Source organism: Trachypithecus francoisi, unplaced genomic scaffold (genome assembly GCF_009764315.1).
Source record: "Trachypithecus francoisi isolate TF-2019V2 unplaced genomic scaffold, Tfra_2.0 Lachesis_group2, whole genome shotgun sequence".
In the NCBI taxonomy this organism is placed as follows: domain Eukaryota; kingdom Metazoa; phylum Chordata; class Mammalia; order Primates; family Cercopithecidae; genus Trachypithecus; species Trachypithecus francoisi.
Window position 1 is genome coordinate 154,783,947 of NW_022681465.1, and position 12,182 is coordinate 154,796,128.

Consider the following 12,182-nt stretch of genomic DNA (forward strand, 5'->3'; position numbering starts at 1 on the left):
TTTTTCTAGCTCTGACCATTAGGAGCTCCTTTAGTTTGGACTCTATTCTTTTATTTCTTTATTCAATAGACTTCACTTATTTAGAGTAGTTTTAAGTTAACAGCAACATTGAGCAGAAGGCATTGATACTTCTCACCTACTCCCTGGTCCTCCCACATGCACAGACTCTCCTGTTATCAACATCCCCTGCCAGAGTGGTACGTTTGTTACCATTGATGAATCTACATTGACATCATCTAAAATCCATAGACTTTATGTTTCAGTGGGTGCAGTACATTCTATGGGTTTAGACAAAGTCTAATGACATGTAGCCGTCATTATAGTATCATACAAAGTAGTTTCTCTGCCCTAAAATGCTCTGTGCTCGGCTTATTCTTACCTCTCTATCCCCTATTTTCTGGACACCACTGATCTTTGTACTGTTTCTGTAGATTTGCCTTTTCCAGGGTATTGTATAGTTGAAATATCGTGCAATCTGTAGCCTTGTTTCAGCCTGGCTTCTTTTGATTAGTAATATGCATTTAAGTTTCCTCCATGTCTCTTCACAGCTTTATAGTTCATTTCTTTTCAGTACTGAATAATATTCCATTGTTTGGACATACCATAGTTTATTTATCTAGACCTTATTCTTTTGACAAATCCACATCCTTTGTGAGGATTTTCTGGCTTTCTATCACCAAAAAGTGTTCCAGCTTTATCTCATATTTTTCCTGCTCTAGCACTGAAATCAAGCACTTTTCAAGGAACTCTAGTTCTTTTAATTGAATAGTGCTTAGAATAGAATAGTGCTTTGAAACCAAGACCTAGGGACTGGGTATTCTTATTGATCCTGGGTTGCATTTGTTCTAGACCCTCTCCATAGAGCTAGGAAATATATGTATTTTACTAATTCATACATATATACCATCTATATTTCTTGCACCATGGTTTGATGAAAGGAGTGGCCATGGTTGCAGAGATAAAAACTATGTATGGTCCCAACAATATGCGTTCCCTTACCCTAAGGCTAATTTAGCTACTGCCACAGCTGAATGTTCCACCTGCCAGAAACAGAGACCATTGCTGAGCCCTTGTGTATCAGACCTCTTCCAACTTGGAATGGGCAATGTTTTGTTCTGACTGGGACTGACACGTATTCAGGGGTCAGATTTGCCTTTCCTGCCCACAGTGTCTCAGCCAGCACCACTATGCTAGGGACCAAATCAGTGTCTGATCTACTGGCATGGGATACCACATTACATTGCCTTTTATGGCAAGGAAGGTATGGCAGAGAGAACATAGCATAAGATCCACTGATCTTTTTAAAAACTATACCATCTGAAAGTTGCTGGCCTGATTAAGGATTGAAACAGCCTCTTGAAGATATAACTGAGGTACTAGTTTAGAGATGATATTCTGCAAGGATAGGGCAAGGCTAAAGGATCCTTTAGGCTGAATAGACACCTTAAACTAATAGACATTAGATGGTGCTGTGTCCCGAGTAGACAGAATACATGAGTCAGAGAATCAAGGGGTGGAAGAAAGAGCACCCCTGCTCATCCTCATACCCCTCCACCCTGGCAGCCATCAGTCAATGCCATGGGGAGACAAAAGACCAGCCCCTCAAAGGGCACCAAGAAGGGGCACCAGCTCTGTGTTCCTGAGCTCCCTGGGGACCAGATGGAAGTGGTCTCCAGCAGAGATCACGCCTTTGCTTGGCTTTCTTCCCTTGAACCTGTCTGCTTACCTTGCTGTCCTTCTCAGAGCACGCTTTCAATCAATCACTTCCTCAAGAATCCTTGTCTCAGGCTCTGCTTCTAGAGGGTTATTGCTAATTGGTCAATTAATGTCATACTTTCCCAGCTCTTAAATATTCTCAAATAATAAGATTCCTAATGGCCACATGATGTTCTATTATATGAATATAGTTTATTGAACCAATCTGATTCTAGACATTTAAGTTATTCCTGAGCTTTCACTATTATAAATCATTTAGAGAAGAACATAATTGTTGCTAAGCCTTTGTAAACATTCTTAGTTATCTTTCAGGTTAAATTCCTATGGGTGAAGTTACAAAGTCACGGGTCACAAACATTTTATGGCTCTTAACATAAATGTCAAGAACCTTGGCCTCCAAGAGGACTGTACTAGTTTATGAACCCACAAAGACAGCAACTTTTTTTCAGTTTCGCCAACCCAGAGAATAATGGTTTTTGAAAGTATCTGCAAATTTGACTGGTGACTTATTATCTCAATGAGTTTTACTTTGGTTACTGGGCAGTTTGGTTATTTGTATTTCTTTGGTGAATTGTGTCTTCAAGACTTTTGCCCATTTTCCCATTGATGTATTTTCCTCATTAATTTTTCTCTCTCTCTTTTTCTTTTTTTTTTTTGGAGACAGAATCTCACTCTGTCACCCAGGCTGGAGTGCAGTGGTGTGATCTCGGCTCACTACAATTGAGTTCAAGAAGTTCTCCTGCCTCAGCCTCCCCAGTAGCTGAGACTATAGGCATGGGCTAATTCTTTGTATTTTTAGTAGACACGAGATTTCACCATGTTGGCCAGGCTGGTCTTGAACTCCTGAACTCATGTGATCTGCTCCCCTTAGCCTCTCAAAGTGTTGGGATTACAGGCGTGAGCCAATGCGCCTGGCCCCTCATTAATTTCTTTGAGCCTTTTTTTTGTAATTGATTGAAAGTACAGGGAACTTTCAATTTTAGATGTAAAGGACACCACACAGCTTTTCACAGAGTGCAACAACAGGGTAGAAGTACCATGGCCCTGTCCCTTCATTTTGCAAGAGAAGAAACTGAGTCCTAGGAACGTCCAGGGAAATCTGGCATTGATTGACCAGGCCTCATGACTCCCAACAGAGTTCTCCCTCCACCATCTTTGTCAGAGTGAGGGCTAAGAGTTGACAGAATAACAGCCACTATTGCCAATCCAACATTAATCATGCACTTAGTCTGTGTCATGTTTGGTGCAAAGCACTCTATGTATATGATCTAATCTTCTCAAAACCCTGATAGGTATGTGCTATTATGACTACCACTTTACAAATAAGGAAACTGAGGCACAGAGAGGGTGAAAATCGTGTAGAGGTCATCCATGCTAGGAACCCTTTGGAAGAAGGGAAAGAACAGTCCCCATGGTTGTGCCCTCACATAGTCACAGCTTGTCCCTGGTGCAGTTCTTTTCCTCTTCCCTTCCCCCCTGCTAAAGTCATTCTGTGCACCCAATTCTGTAACTTGCTTTTCTTTCACTCTATGTTTCATGTTGCTTCATGGATTTTATAGCCATCATTTTAATGCCCTGCATAATATTCCTTTGTTGAGCAGATGCTAATTTCTTGAATTTAGTGTACTCCTACTGAAGATGTTGGGAGAATTTCTGGGGACCCCTGCTGTCTCCCCTGCAGTTCTCCCTGGCTTGATAATTCCCTTTTCACTTCATGCCTTGAGTGAAATGATACAAATTTAACTTGCAAATTGCCCAAGGATGTCTTTCATAGTTGGAGGTGTCTGTAAATTTTATGCAAATACGTGTGCAGCCAGGCGAATTCTTCCCAATGCTTTGACCTTAAGAAAAATCTAGTGGAGATGAGTGTGTAAATGGTTAAAATTTCTTCTCTGAGCCTCAGTTTCTCAGTCTATAAAGGGGTGAACTAACCTGCTTGTGTAAGCCGCATGTGTGAAACTTTAAGGAAAAATTACATGGTATGGAATTACGAAATCCTATCAATTTAAGGGGTACAAGTACAGTTTTATTACATGTATATGTCGTATAGTGGTGAAGTCTGGGCTTTTAGTGTAACCATCACCTGATTCTTGTACCTTGTACCCATTAAATAATTTCTCATCCCTTACGCTCCTCCCACTCTTCTAAATCTCCAATGACTATTGTTCTACACTCTATGTCCATGTGTACACCCTGTTTAGCTCCCAACCATAAGTGAGAATATGCAGTTCTTGACTTTCTGCTTCTGAGTTGTTTCACTTAAGATCATGGCCTCCATTTCCATCCATGTTGCTTCAAAAGACATGATTTTATTCTTTTTTATGGCTGAATAATATTCCATTGTGTGTGTGTGTGTGTGTGTGTGTATGCACCACATTTTCTTTAATCATCTGTTGATGAACACTTGGGTTGATTCCATATCTTTGCTTGAATAGACGTTTCTCCAAAGAAGGCGTACACATGTCCAACAGATGTATGGAAAGATGCTCAGTGTCACCAGTCATCAGGGAAAGGCAAATGAAAATCACAAGGAGATATCATCCCACACCTGTCAAAATGGCTATTACAAAAAATCAAAAAAGACAAGTGTTGGTGAGGATGAGGAAAAACTGAAACCCCTGTACACTGTTGGTGGGAATGCAAAATGGTGTAGCTGCTATGGAAAACAGCATAGAGATTTCTCAGAAAACTGAAAATAGAACTACCATATGATCCAGCAATTCCACTTCTGAGTATTTTTCCAAGAGAATTGAAATCAGGGTCTCATAGAGATATTAGCCTTCCTGTGTTCATTGAAGCCTTATTCACAAGGTGTGGAAACAACCTAATGTTCATGGATAAGTAAAGAAAGAAAATGTGACATATATATATATATATATGTGTCACACACACACATATACACTGCATGATTCTTCTTATATGAGGTATCTAAAATAGTCAGACTCGTCGAAGCAGAGAGTGGAATGGCAGTTGCGAAGGGGCAGGTGGAAGGGGGAGTGGGAAGTTGCTAATCAACAGGTATAACATTTCAGTTATGCAAGATGAATAAATTCTAGAAATCTGCACAACATTGGGCCTATAAATGACAACATTTAAGCATTTTACACTTAAAAATCTGTTAAGGGAGTATGTCTCATGTTAAGAGTTTTTAGGAAAGTAATAATAATAATAACAATACTGATGCCTTTCCAGTGTTGTTCATTCCTGGGTGCTTGAGCCGGTTCAGTTTAGTATGCAGAACCTTGCTGATCCATCTGTATTCCGTTTTGGAAGTTTTGGCAGGAAATATTTACAGGAAGTATGGTTTTGCTTCATGCTAGCTCATTGGGTGGTTTTGGAACCCCTTTTGAGTAAGTTAACACTCCAGTGAGATGGGGCTTCTCAGGGGGCACAGCAAACAAGTTGGGTTCATTTCGTTGTGTTTCCCGGGCCCTTCTGGCTGTGTGGGACTCCTCCAGCTACAGTTTTGCTCTCTGGTTTGCATTCCAGCTTGAAAGCCGTTTGGGGCGCTTGTTCCTCAAGGAATTCCATTTTGCTCCCAGTCCTGGGATCCTCGGTGAGCTAGAGCCTCTTTCAGCACCCTTGTCCTGTAGGGCACAGCCACACTCTGTTGACTCAGCAGTCACCATCTTCTATTCCCCAAGGCATGAGCCCGCATTGCACCCACACTGTGCAGTCCTTCTAAAGGCAGCCATCTGGCACTGACCCTGAGAGGAAAGGAGGGTCCTGCCAGCCTATCCCAGAGCTTCGCAGTGTGCGTGGAGCCTGATGCCAACATGTGGTTGCATTTCTCTTTGTAAATGAATACAAAGCTAATGAGAAAAAGAAAAATAACCTGGATTGCCTTTCTGAGTAAGGAAAAGAAAACTGTCTTCAAGTCTCAGATGGCTTGTTATTCAGCCAACAGAGACCAGGTGTGTACATATTTTCCATCAGACTATGAAGTGCATAAGGCTTGCACATCAAGGGAAATGCCGTGGGTTCCATGGGCGGTGGCAGCAGTGTGCCTGAGTGCTGTAGTGGGTCATAGTGGGAGCTTTCACGTCAAGCAGTCCCTGGCTCTTCTTCCATTTACTCACTGAGTCATCTGGGATAAGGGATCTCTCAGCTCTGGGACTCAGGCTTTTGTTTTTAACATGAGGCTTCTCACAGTGCCTGTTTCATGGGGGATTGTCAGGAGGATTACATCAGATAAAGCACAGGACTGTGGTGTCTGAACTGCCATAAGTGCTCACACATGTCAGCCCATGTTGTTAGTCTTGTGGGCCTTATAATTTCTTCCTCTGTAGTCAGGGCTTGGGCATTCTCTTCTCTGTTTCTGAGTAGTTGCTTTGCCATTAGAGTTTTCTGGTATTTGTTTTCATTTCGTTGTGAGGTATTCATTTGCTTAAAATCAATTCGTCCTAAGGTGGGTTGTCCATACACCATGGCTCTGCGTGGGGGAAAGAAAGCAAGAAGGCATATGTGTGTGTGTCTGTTGGTGGTGGGGGCGGGTGTGGGAAACGGCTGTGAGGGACGCAGGGAGATGGAGTGAGCCTGGCTCTGCTGAATACATATAATCAATGGGTGAAATCGACGTGTACGCAAAAGTTACAAGCCCTGCTGGGTGAGCTGCTTTCAGTGGTGTCAAGAAATGCATTTATTTCATTACTCCTCTTCTCGGGATGAGGAATTATTCCAACATCACCTTCAAACCACAGCAGAAGAGCCTGGGAGTGGGAAGGTCATGTAAGTCCCTCACTGTTCCTACTTTCTAACCAAGGGGTGTTTGGGGGTTAAAATATTCAACATAAACCTTGGAGCTTCTTTGCTTCAAAGAAGGGAAGAAAACAAATACATTGAGCTATGAGTATTTATTAATTCACTCAATATTTATTGTGTACTTACGTCCCTTTTTTTCAGCACTATGGGTTCAGCAGCAAATGAGACAGACCCAGACCTGGACCCTGCCTTTGTGCTGCTGAATGTCAGGTGGGAAAATGACATCAAGCAATTGTGCAGCTGTCATGAGTGCAAAATTGTGAGGGTCAGGGATGACTTTTCTGAGGACTTGCAGAAGTTGTGGCCAGAAGGGTGAGTGAGGCTGTCCAGGAGAAGAGGGGACAGGGAGGAGAGCATCTCAGCAGGAGGGAGCCCTGTAGGAAAGGACCTGAGTGAAGGGGGCAGGATGCTGGTGACCAGAGCGTGAGGGGCAGAAACATCCAGGACAGAAAGAGCTAGAGGCCCCTGGGCTTAGCAGGATGCACTGGGAGTCATGGTGCAGTGCCTGGCCTTTGTCCTGAGGACACAGGAAGGGAAGTAAGTAGAGAAAAGTGATATTTACCCTGAGAAAGGACCACTCTGGCTCCTGTGTGGATAATGAATGACTATGGGTGAGCTGAGAGAGGGAGACACTTATAAGGACTCTGTGGTGTGCAGGTGACATGTGGTGGGAAGTAGTCTAGAGGTACAGCAGTGGGGAGTGGGTGGAGCTGAAAGGAGTGAAAGGGAGATTGACAGATGAGTGAGTCACTGAAAGTGGGGGCTGAGAAGGAGGGCAGAGGGACACTAGGGTCTGGGTGGGGTGGGAAGTGGTTTCCCCTACGTGGGGACACAGGAAAGAGGGTAGTTTTAACAGGGAGGATGCAGCTCAGATGTTCAATTTTGGACACACTGAATTCAGAGAGTGCCAATGAGACAGCGAAATGGAGATGCCATGTAGCAGGTAGATATATGAGTTTGCAGCTAAAAATAAATCTGTGTTGATGATAAGGTATTATAGGCACCTCTTTTATTGGATGGAGCGCAGTGGGTGATTTGATTCTTGCCAGCATAGCATCATGAACAGAGGGCAGTGGGTACACCTAGAACTTTCTGCAAGTAGGTCCATCTTTCTCTCACTCTCTGTGACCTTCAGCAATTTATCTAGCGTTTCTGGGCTCCCCTAGCCTCAGCATAAAATGGTGATAGTTATGTCTGTTTCTGACTACCAGTAGCACTTGTTTGAGGATCCATTCAACTGAAAATAAAACATGTGGGTCTCGTAGAAATAAGAACTATGTTAAAACAAGGAGTTATTATAGTTGCACATAAGCCAATGAAAAACAGAAATACAGCCCCAAGGCTCAGTATTGATTTTGGTCCCAGGTGCTTCCCGCGGCCGAATAAATCTGCCATTTCTCCCCTCGAGTGCTGGCTGAGCTGATGGCAGGTCTCCAGCTCCCAGCCTCCTTGCCCCTGCTCCAAGGTTATGTCCTTCCTTGGCTCAGGCCAGATCCAGCATGCCCACACCTGCCCGGGCTCCTTTGGTCACCCTTCCCATGCAGGGGATGGTTATGGGGAAGATTCTAGTTGTAAGTTGGAGCCTGACTAACAGCAGATGCCCTCTGATTAAACTGGGGACAGGTCTTGAGGAAAGTGGAACTTGGATCTGCAGAACAAGGAATTTAAGGAGGACAAAGGAATGGCCCTAGACGGAGTTTTCATACTTCAGGATGCATTAAGGGTTGTGGAACTTGCTTCATTCATTGAACCACTGGATAAATATTTATTGAGGGCCCACTGAATGCCAGGTTCCGAGATTAGCCCGGGGATACAGGAGTGAAAAAGACAGTGTTTGCCCTCTTGGAATTAATATTCAAACTGAGGAAGAGAGAGATAATAAACAAAGGAGTAAAACACTCTTGAAGGACTGAGCAATCAGATACAACAAGAGAGAATACTGATGTGGCTGGGAAGGAAGTGTCTGTCTTAGAGGGTGTGGTCAGGGAAGGCTTCAATGAGATGGTGACATTTGAGTGAGGCCTGACAGCTAAGAAGGAGTTGCCTTGTGAAGAGCAGGGAAAGGAACACTGTGGTCAGAGAGTCTGGCCAGAAGAGAGGACCTGTGGGGCCCAAGCTTGCTAAGTTTGAGGACCATGAGAAGAAATGTGGCTAGAATCTAGGGAATGAAGGGCAGAAGTAAGGGACCAGATGGTGCAAAGTTTTATGAGTCATGGGAGGGAATGTGAATTTTTGTTTTACTGTCATGGCAAGCTATTGAAAGGTTTTATGCAAGGGAGTGATTTCTATTTTAAAAAGATTGCTACATATATACAATGGAGTACTATTCAGTCATAAAAAGAATGAGATTCTGTCATTTGCAACAACATGGATGGAACTGGATATCATTATGTCATGTGAAAGAAGCCAGGCATGGAAAGACAAATGTCACATGTTCTCATTTATTTGTGGGATCTAAAAACCAAAATAATTGAACTTATGGACATAGAGAGTAGAAGGATGGTTACCAGAAGCTGGGAAGGGTAGTGGAGGGTTGCGGGGAAGGCAGGGATGGTTAATGGGTCCAAAAAAATAGAAAGAATGAATAAGACATAGTATGTGATAGCACAACAGGGTGACTATAGTCAATAAGTTAATTGTACATTTAAAAATAACTAAGAGAATGTAATCAGATGGCTTGTAACACAAAGGATAAACGCTTGAGGGGATGGTTACCCAATTCTATGTGCTGTGATTGTTATGCATTGCATGCCCATATCAAACATCTCCTGTACCCCATAAATACAAACACCTACTATGTATGCACAAAAATTTTAAAAAGAAAAGGCTCTCTTGAAAAGATTGCTCTCACCTGAGTGGATGATGGGTTGCAAGGGAAAGGAAAGAATCAAGGAAACCAGCCAAGAAGCACCACAGTTCTCCGGGTGAAAAGTGATGGTCTTGTGGACTTTGGAGTGTCTGTGGAAGTGGGGTGAAGTGGGTGGCTCCAGGGGATGTTCGAAAGTGGACTGGACCCCCCTTGCTGATGGATGGGAGGTGAGGGGCGAGGAGATGGATGAACTGGAGATGACTTGCGGGGTTCTGACTTAAGCAGCCATGTGGATGAGGATACATTCACTGTAACAGGGATGAACGGAAAACACAGATGCATGGAGGAATCCAGACTTCTGTTTTGGCCTGGTCACAGGTCTGACGTGCCCATGGGGCATTGAGGAGATGTAAAGTATGAAGCTGGAGGTGCAGTCGGAAGTCATTGGAATTTCCGGGCTGGAAGCGTATCTGGAGGATCTCAGCATACGAATGGACTTGGGCACCTGGGGAAAGGGTTTTGGGGGAAAGAGAAGAGGGATAGGTCTGAGCCCCAGGAAACCCTGGAATATCAGCAGCAATGACGGTGGGGAGCAGGAAAGCCAGGAGGGTTAGAGCCACGGGAGCCAAAAGAAACTGCTCAGAGGCCACACTGGCGAGGATCGAGGGTACCCACTGGGTCTGGTGACTTGGAGGAGGCTGCTGATGGTGACAAGTCATTTCAGTTAGTGAGGATGAAAGGCAGATTGGAGTGGGTTGAAGAATGAGTTGGAGGTGAGGAGGCAAAAGTGACATTTAGGGACAACTCCTTGGAGAGATTTTGCTATCACACTGGGCAGATAAATGGGGAAGTGCTGCTTACTTGGGTTTCTACGAACATAAGAAACAGTCTCTTCATCATTTCTAAACCTCTCTCCCACTCTGATGCACCCACCCACAGCATTCCATGATAAAATAAACCGTGGATGATGTGCAGTCCCCAACATAGTAGCTGTGACTCCACTCCTTTTTCTCCCTTTTGAGAAAGTTTCTAGGAATGCAAATCAGTCAGAGTAATGTTGGGAAAACCACAGATCTGCTGACTTCCACACATTCGACTATTACATGTAACCAAATTATTTGTAGCACAACTTATTATTGACCACATCATAATTATTGTTGGCATGCTGGCTGCGACGTGTTGTTGTTCCAGACATGGTTGGGTGGCATTCATTCATTAAATCATTCATTCATTTATCAAATATTTTCTGAGCATTAACAGTGTGTCAAGAGCTTGTACTCTGGGCACTGGGAGAAGTGGTGAACAAGACAAACATAGCCTCTGCCCTCAGGAGCTCTAGCCAGGTGGGGAGGCAGACAGAGTAAGTGATATCAATTGAGCTTACAGCCAGAGAAGCACTGTGTTCTCAAAGACAGCGTCACTGTGGGTGCTGGCCTGGTCCACAGGCGTAGCAAGAGTCTCTCTGAAGAAGTGAGGATGAATAAGCAGAGAGCAGAATTAATGAGACTTGTGCTGGGACTGGGTATGGACAGAAGCCCAGGCAGAAGTGAATACCCAGGAGTGGAGGGAGGCCATTTCCACTGGGGTCAGGGCCAGCCTGTCCAGAAGGTCTGAGAAGGAGAGAGTGGGGTGAGAGGGAGGGTCCAGACGTGCAGGGCCTGGGGGCTCAGGCCAGAATATTGGTCTTTATCAGGAAAGCATTGTGAAGAATTTTGTGTTGAGGGGAGAAGGGTGATGGGATGGTCAGACTTATTTTGAAAGAGCGCTCAGGTGTCTGGGGAATGGGGTGTAGTTGTACAGAGAAAGGTGACAGGCCAGTGTCACCTGTATACAGGCAGGGGAAGGCATTAAGTCCCTTCCAGCCCTATTTCACCAAACATTGTTGGGTATTTGGAAAGGGGGTGGGGGATGGGGCAGGACCAACCTCCCACTTCTCAGTGTTCTGTCCCTGTAGCCTGATCTGTTTTTCCTCTCTCCCCTCCCTCCCGCCTAGGGGAACCCGACATATTAGTGCTGGGGCCGGTTCTCAAGGGGCAGGACTGTGGTAAGCATGGCATAGGGCACGGGAGTGCAGAGATGCAGGTGGGTGCATGACTTGGGATGGGCAGTGCAGATATTCACTTATCCAGGGAATGGCAGGACAGTGGTTCTCAAACTTTGCTGTGCATAAAAAACGCCTGGGGAGCTCGTTAAAAGTGCAGACTTGGAGGTTTTCCTAAGGAATGCTGACTCAGCAAGTGGGGCCAGCAGGGCAGGAATCATTTTTAAGACGCTCGCTTCTCTCTCCATCCAGGTGATTTTGATCTAGATAACCCGATGGCCTTCCTTTTGAGAATGCTTCCATGCTGGCCTGCGTCTTGGCCTCATATCCTCAGTCCCCTCTTCTGTCTCGCACCAGCCTGGGCCTGAAAGCTGATTTCAGCCCTGTATTAAGATGTGAATGACCACGTTCCGGGCTGGGGCGGCCGGGCTGTCGGGCAGGCAGCGCGCTGCCGCCAGGGGGCGCCAGAGACTTGGCTCGCGCGCTCGGCCTCCTCCGCCCGCGGACGCCGCGCCCGAGCCAGCGAGCGAGCGGAGCACAGCTCTGCGGGCTCACAAAGCGGCCAGACGCGCGGCGGCGGCGTGTGGCAGGAGCGCAGGGACGCGAGCCCGCGATCAGCCTTCCCGGCGACCGTGCCGCGGGAGCTCGAGCAACTCGGACGCGGGGACCCGGGCCGGCCCCAAGGTACGTGCCCAGCGGAACCCCGCGCCCCAACTTGGAGTAGTTGGGACCTCCCCGCGGCCGCCTAGGGGGCTGGCAGAGTCAGGGCCTGGGGTTACCTCCGTGTGCCCATCTTACCCCCGAGACCGCAGGGCGCGCGAGGGAGACCTTTCCCTTAGCTGTGGCCGGGAACCC

General features: G+C 45.6%; 1 protein-coding gene across 2 annotated transcripts in view; it reads left to right on the forward strand.

The window, feature by feature from the left end:
• The first annotated feature begins 11,833 nt into the window (after positions 1-11,833).
• The window catches only part of SPOCK1 (SPARC (osteonectin), cwcv and kazal like domains proteoglycan 1), a 540,425-nt gene continuing 540,076 nt past the window's right edge, over positions 11,834-12,182 (forward strand). For both annotated transcript variants that reach the window (XM_033181134.1, XM_033181135.1), the window contains exon 1: positions 11,834-12,011. The gene's annotated coding sequence lies outside the window, so the exon portion shown is untranslated. The remainder of the gene's footprint in view (positions 12,012-12,182) is intronic.